Here is an 8,371-nt window from a genome sequence, read left to right on the forward strand (position 1 = left end):
ATTCAACCACTGTATGCAAATTTAGAATAAGTACCTACTATGTATCAAAACCTAGAAATAAAACAGTGGGAAAGCTATATTTTCTTTACTGGAGGTGATTATTCTGAGTGAGTGTGTCAGTTTGGTTTATATCACAAATTAATCCAGTGTTTAGCTACTACTTGCACTTTCATGTTTCTACAGTATTTTTATGTCACTCAATATTTTTCTATATGGAATGAATCAGTATTTTATTTATCAAATCAAGACAATCATACTTAAAATGAAATGTAAAGCTATTTCACTAAATCTGAAAATGAGATAGATCTGTAGATCTTACATTTATAAATAGTGATTAAGATACTGTGTTAGCTTACTACGACTTTTATAACAAAATTCCACAAACTGAGTGGTTTCAACAACAGAGACTTATTTCTCAGAGTTCTGAAGATGGAAAGTCTAAGATCAAGGTGTTGGCAGGACTTACCTTCTTGTAAGGCCTCTTCTCTTAGCTTGCAGATGGCTGTCTTCATGCTGTGTTGTCACATGGCTTTTTCTCTGTGCCTGTGCCTTCCTGGTGTTTCTTTCTCATCTGACGAGGACGTGAGTCATTTTGGATTAGGGCCCCACCCTACTCGCCTCATTTTAACTTCACCCTGTCTTTGAAGGCCCTATCTCAAGTACAGTCACATGGATGAAGGTCCACACTTATGACTTCATTTCACCTTAATTACCTCTTCAAAGGCCCTATCTCTATACACACTTACATTCTGAGGTACTGCGGGTTGGGACTTCAACATATGAATTTTGGGTAAATGCAACTCATCCCATAACAGATATTCACAGTTGTTACGAGAAAACATAACCTTGAAGTACAACTTTAAAATTGCCCCCTTTGAATTTGTATCTAAAACATTTTCTTTTCTTTTTCCTACAATCAGTCCTTCTATAGCCATATATTAAGGGCTACTACATTTCCAGGGCTACCATAGGAGCCAAGGGAATAAACGAAGCTTATTTTGCCTTCATTTTCCAAGGTTATTTCTAAATATTTATTTGTAAATTTGCCTATTAGTGAATTACAATGCATAGTCCTATAGGAGGCATATTTTGTTAAAGGATCGGTTTCTCAGAAGATCTAAAACAGTACATTTAATTTATAATGAGATTGAACTCTCATATAACTCACAATATAAACCAACCTAATCCCAGTTTGGGCTAAGGATAAATTGGATTTTCTTGATGCAAGTGGTGAAACAATTCACACAAGGTTGCTCAAAGGAAGACTCCTCTGTAAAGTAACTATTTAGGGAGATGTGGACAGGGTTGAGAAAACAAATGAGATCCACTGAAGTGCACCAAGCCTAGCCATTACCACTCTTAGATCAGAAGGTTCAAAGGCAGGAAAGTCTGTATTGGAGCCCGCTGAAAACTGGAATGAATCATGGAGGAAGGGACACACAGGGGGAGCTGTAGACAGGTGGGTGAGTTAAACTACTCACAGAAATATGGCCCAAAGCAATGGAGTAGTGAAAATATAACACTTAATTTCTCCTTCTTTCTGCCCTCTGTTCCCCTGATGGTGCATTCTTTTACTCAAATCCCATAAGAAGCCAGGCAACAAAGGAACTTGTGTGATGTATTCCACTGGGATTGGCAAAGAAAGAAGTAGAATACATGAAGACAGGGGAGGGCCAATGAATAACAACAAATAACCAGTACAGAAGCTGCAGTGAGTCTGAGATTACAGTCAGCACAGCCATTCGATATGTTATTTACAGACAAGAATATGTGTATGTCAACTATTGTTGGTATAAAATAAGCTTGTATTCTTCTGCCTCTGAAATTGAATCACGGAGAAGACTAAGAAATATGCACAATAGATTACGAAGCCAAAAAGAATAAACAATCATGAGCTAAGTCATGTACTGAGGAAAAAAAAAGTGGAGGCTCAGTCCAGGAGAGTCACTGGGGGTCACAGATTTATATTTTAACAATAATCAGTTGACCAATTTATTTAATGATGGCTTAACTGGTCTCCTGAGCTTATTATGCTCAGTGTCATGGTAGCTCAATGGTTGATGTAAGATATTTCCCCAATCCTTGTGGAGGATATGCCCTACTGGAATCTACTTCTTTGAGAAGCCTTTGACAGTAAAGTCTTGGCAGTATTCTCAGAGTGACCAAGTCTTTCTATCTTTGGAAAGAGTTATACAGTTTCAGAAACTGCTAAGGTAGCTGTGTGGTACTTGAGCTCTATAGGTGGATAGTGTAAATTTGTTACTTGAGAAGATAAATGAATACCATAGAGTAATAGGAAATCACCAAGTTTTTTTTTCCTCTGACTTTTAAGTTCAGGGATACATGTGCAGGATGTGCAGGTTTGTTACATAGGTAAATGTGTGCCATGGCCACACAAATCGTCTCATCACCTAGGTATTAAGCCCAGCATCCATTAGCTATTATTCCTGATGCTCTCCCTCCTCCCAATCCCCACCCTCCAACAGGTCGCAGTGTTTGTTATTCTCCTCTGTGTGTCCATGTGTTCTCATCATTCAGCTCTCACTTATAAGTAAGAACATGCAGTATTTGGTTTTCTGTTCCTGCATTAGTTTGCTGAGGATAGTGGCTTCCAGCTCCATCTATGTTCCTGCAAAGGACGTGATCTTGTTCCTTTCTATGGCTACATACTATTCCATGGTGAATACATTCTACATTTTCTTTATCCATTCTATCATTGATGGACATTTAGGTTGATCCCATGTCTTTGCTATTGTAAATTGTGCTGCAAGGAACATATGCGTGCATGTATCTTTGTGATAGAATGATTTGTATTCCTTTTGGTATATACCCAGTAATGGGATTGCTGGATCAAATGGTATTTCGGCCTCTAGGTCTTCAAGGAATTGCCACACTGTCTTCCACAACAGTTGAACTAATATATACTCCCACCAACAGTGTAAAAGCATTCCTTTTTCTCCACAACCTTGCCAGCATCTGTTGTTTTTAGGCTTTTTAATAATAGCCATTTTGACCAAGTATTTATATACATAAAAAAGCAAAAATTAGAAATACCTTCATAAAATATTTTTACCTCATTTATCAAAATAGTTGGAACAATTATAAGTAAGAGAAAATCCACCATCTGATTAATTAACTCTTATCTTTGCACAGTTTCCAGGCTTTCTAAAATGCAACATATTATTGACAAAACATTCCATCTTTTAAACAAATTCTACAACTTTATCTCCTCTGACAAATATTTCTAAGTTCAACCTAACTGAACCCATAAGCACTAGAACTCATTATTTCTTTAGTGAATCATTTGGACAAATATACATCACTGCTGGAAATAATTAGCTAAATTACTACATTTAATTCTATTCATATAATTGTTTGATATCTGTCTCTTCAAATATTTGTAGTAATTATTTTATTTTTATTTTGCTAAGTTTTAAATTGGAAAAGGACAGATATGTTGGGAAGACTCACACAGTGATTAATCCTGTAGGCTTGCAGTAGAGTCCACAGATTTGAGCTTTGGCTCCCTTCTTGCTGGTTACTTTAATGAAGCTTTTAAACTTCTACAAACTTTACTTTATCTGTAAAATGAGGAATAATAACAATATCTCTGCAAGAATTATGAGGAATGCATGAAAAATATATCTTGATTGGTCAGCAATTTAAGTATTTAAATTATTATTGCTATTGTTAGTACATATAGCTAATGTTATACACATCTAAAATATCAAAATGATAATATTTACTTATTTATAAGTATGTAGTTTTTTGATGTTTATATCACTGGATATTATCACAAACAACACAATATGCAATATTCTCATACTTTAGACTGACACATTACTTAATTTAGTGTATAATATGCCTATGAATAACAGTAAATTAATATTTTAGACTTAATATTTCTCTTTTACAATTATTGATCTTTTAAAATAATTTATTACTGGTGAATTGAGAGATAAGATTTTAATATTAAATAGTCCATCTTATAAAAAACATATAATAGCTTAGTAATTTGGGTGGAATTTTAGAGAAAATAAATTCCAAAATGTTAAGAGCTTCCTGGCTGGGCATGGTGGCTCACACCTGTAATCCCAGTCCTTTAGGAGGCTAAAGTGGGAGGATCACTTGAGGCCAGGGGTTTGAGACCAGCCTGGGCAACATAGCATGACCCCATCTTTACAAAAAATAAAATAGAAAAATTATCCAGGCATGGTGGCACATACAAGTAGTCCTAGCTACTTGGGAGGTTGAGGTGGGAAGATCACTTGAGCCCAGGAGTTTGAGGCTGCAGTAAGCTATGATTGCACCATTGCACTCCAGCCTGGGCAACAGAGTTAAGCCCTGTCTCTAAGAAACTTTGTAAAAAGTTTCCTCTAGTCAAATTCTGAGGTGTTCTAACAAATCAACATTTCCATCTGTTCTTTCTATCATTAGTAAAGCAGGTGGTGTATGTAATATCCAAGGTGAAGTAAAAATCATTTGGGCTTTCAAAAACTCTAATATAAGTTTGTAAGAAATTAGTACTACTCCTGTTTAGAGAAATTTTTTAATGGAAGATAAATAATTATAGTAATAGATATTTTATTTTCCCCCCATAAAAACAGTGGAAGACCTTAGGCCATTTGTGCCTAATCTCATGTATTTAAAAAGTAGGCCTCCAAGGAAAGATAATTCTAGAGATCAGAAATTCATATCCACAACTAGTATGCCTTGGCTTTTCTACCATACTTTACTGCATTCCTCATGTTGCATGTAACATACAGACACAGACACCCAAGAGAAAGTGGCTTAAACATTAAAGGGGATTTATTGGCTTTCATAAATATGTAACCCTGGAAGCCCCTTGACTTTCTGAGTTGGTTTTGATTCAACAATCTAATGGCATCTTTACGGACCCAGTTTTTTTTTTTTTTTTTTTTTTGGTATTTATATTCGCCTATAGTCAGCTTTATCTTAGAGCTTTCCTCATGATGACAAAATTGCTGCAGCAATTCTAGTGTTTATAACCATACATCATCCTGAAATAAGAGTGTTTCTTTCCCAGCATTCTAAGCAAGAGTCCTAAAATTCACTTGTCAAAGTTCAGCTTCTGATTGGATCAGTTAAGATTACCTCCATACCTTTGAAGTAACCACTATGCAGGGGATTAGAAATGTGCTGATTGATTTAGGTCAATCAGATGCCATGCTCTCAAGTTTAACTTTCTTATAGTATCTGGGCTACATAGTGGAATGGTATATATACAAACTGAAATTCATAACGCTTTTAGGAAGGAGAAAGGAGTCAATAGATGCTGACTAGGTGGCCAATTAATTCACTGCAGGGACTTTTTTCAAAGTCAAAAAAAATCACAAAATTCAAAGAACCCAATCTCAGAGATTTTGCTAATATAACTACATCTTAAATTACATCTAGAAATAAATAAAAACACATGTAAAGAACAGGTCTACTAATATTACAGTAATTATTTAACTTTTCTTTTTCTCAAAGCGAGACTGTATTACCAAGGGTTATCAATTTTTTTTTAATGTAGATCTTACTGAAGCATATAGGTCTTGGGATGCAAAAGTCTTAAATGACTGTGACCAAGTGTATATTGGGCAGTGTGTTGCAATGGATTGTACTATTAGTTACATAAATTGGGTACATTTAAAAAAAACTCCTAATAAATAAATAATATAATAGATAAATCTTCTAAAAATATCCACTCCTAATGGCATCTTGGAGACACTTGTCATGTGAATCCATCATGCTCAGTTCAGATACCTTTTCATCTGGAAACATGATAATATTGGATTTCTAGTTCTGGTTTAATACTGGATGGTTTAAGAATGCTAAAGTATAACATATATGAAAATTATATATGGTTTTATCTTTCCCATTTCTCTGGTGCCATCAACAATCACACCCCTATTTCAAATAGACCTCCAGGACTGACAACTAACTGTGTATGAAGAGGGAAGGAAGAGTTAACATTCCTCTTCTGTCTTTTTGGTTTTAGCACAACCACTCTGGATGGGTTGAGGCAAAACTTCAGTTAGAAGAGGCTTGAGAATATTGGGCCAATACACAATACACATATTAGTCAAGGTTCTCCAGATAGTCAGAACCAATAGGTACTGAATAGAACTTATGAATATTATAAGGAATTGGCTCATGCAATTATGGAGGCTGATGAGTCCCCAGATCTGTAGGTGGCAAGCTGGAGACCCTGGAGAGCTGATGGTTTTGTTTTAGTTGAGTCTGTAGGCCTGAGAACCAGATGTAGTTCTAGTATGAAGGCTAGTAGGTTTCAGACCAGGAAGATCCAGTGTTTCAATATGAGTCAGAAGGCAGGAAAAAACCCATGTCCTAACTCAAAGGCAGTCAGGCAAGAACACTTCTCTTACTCAAGAGAGCCTCAGCCTTCTTGGTCTATTCAGGACTTCAACTGATTGGGTGAGTCCACTGGGTGGGGACCCACCCACATTATAGGGAAGACAGTCTGATTTTCTCAGTCTACCTATTCAAATGTTAATCTTATCCAGAAACACCCTCATAGACACAATGATGTTTGACCAGATGTCTGGATATCTCATGAGCAAGTAAAGTTGACACATAAAATTAACCTTCACACAATATAAGCTCAGGATGGTTTATGTGAAAAGTTAACAGATGCTGTGAATTCTCCTTTAGGGACTGAACAAAGCAATTCTGTTCAATTCAAATGTACAAGATATGAAGTTTTGCTCCAAATTTTTTAAGGCTTTAGAGCCAAAATTCTTCAGTACTTTGTATATTTTTATCCACATGTAATGACCTACACAGAACAAATAAACATGAGTTTGTATATGACTGCATTTGGAGGAAAGAATTAGGAGGATTAGGAGGATTAAGGATATAGAAAGTGTTATTTAGCCTAGAAAGGAGTTCCAAAAAGGACACCTTGAGAATGTGCATATCTTCAGGCCAAACTATGCTTAAAACTTTCCAGAAAGTTTATTGGTGCTAATATTTCTTAAAATCCTCCAGAAGAGTAGGCTCAGACAATAATTTGAAAAAGGGAATTGCTGGTAAGTTAGGCCATGCATGAGCTGATTTACATGAAGAAGAAAGGGCTTGGTGGTAGTTTATGCTTGGTTGATGCTGGAGGTTGGAGAAGTGCAGAGAAAGACCCCCTTGACTGCATCTCAGCCTATGCACAGAGAGGCAGCAGCTAGTAATTGAAAGAGCCCTTTTTATAAAGGATTCCATGAAACAAGGGAGGCTTGAGCATTGTCAGTTCAGGCCTCTGGTCTGAAATGTGACTGAGAGAGAGCAGTATATTCTACTTGTTTATTTTTTCTAAGCAACACAGTGTGACATAGACATAGAGAAGACTGAAGGAAATTCAGTGTCATTTTGTTCCCTAGTGAGTTTGCAGCTTTGTAAGCAATAAGAGAGGTTACCCTTCTCTGGAAATAATATTTTCATGAAGGGCACACACAGCAGCAGCAGTGTGAGGGGCCACCCTCAGAGTGCTTTGGTCGAGAGGGAAATTCAGGGAGATGCTGGACTAAGACCAGAGAATTGGTTGTAAGCTTACACAGGACAAAACAACAGGGGGAGAGGACTGGGTGGGGATGTGGGATATTTTTTATAGACAGTTGGAGTAGTAATCCAGTGGTATTTGAGTTGTTGCTGTTAATAAGATTACTTCATATTGGCAAGGGATGTATTCAATAGCCCATTTTTTAGCTTTATGATCGTAAAAACTAAACAAACAAATATAAAAAGAGATAATTAATGAACCTCAAGGCAAAGAATACTTGTACTTATGCTATGGATTTCAAGGGAACTCTGTTTTCCTATTACATTACTTCCGTGTCAGTGACTTCTAACGTCAGTTGTAAAAAGGATTGTGGATTACTTACCTTCAGTTTAGAGGTTAGTTTGATTGCCTGAGGCATGGAGAATTAAATGAATAAAGGAAGACCCAGGAGTTCTCTTTTACATTGTGGGAAGCTAGCATTTGATATGGAAACCTTTAGAGAGTAATTCTTCTGATTGGCTAACATTGTTAGAGATGAGAAATAGTTACTTATGAGAAAAACATGGAATGTCTTTGATGGGTTGGCATAAATGACTTCTCTACATGGCCCTAATTCTGATGTTTTTTGATGTTTTAAGTAGAACTTTTTTTTAGTAAATTGCAGTATGTGAACTATACAATAGTCTTTCAACACTTTTCTTGTTCTGCTTATATTAGAACTGCGGGTTTCAGGTATTCAGACAAGAACTGTGTCTGGTAAATGGATCATATTTTCTATGGAGTTGCTAAAAGACACATACAGCTTTAACACTTGAGTATAAATAAATTATTGAATTTGATGGGATTTGGTTCAGACTG

The sequence above is a fragment of the Pongo abelii genome, chromosome 5 (assembly GCF_028885655.2).
Source record: "Pongo abelii isolate AG06213 chromosome 5, NHGRI_mPonAbe1-v2.0_pri, whole genome shotgun sequence".
Taxonomy (NCBI): domain Eukaryota; kingdom Metazoa; phylum Chordata; class Mammalia; order Primates; family Hominidae; genus Pongo; species Pongo abelii.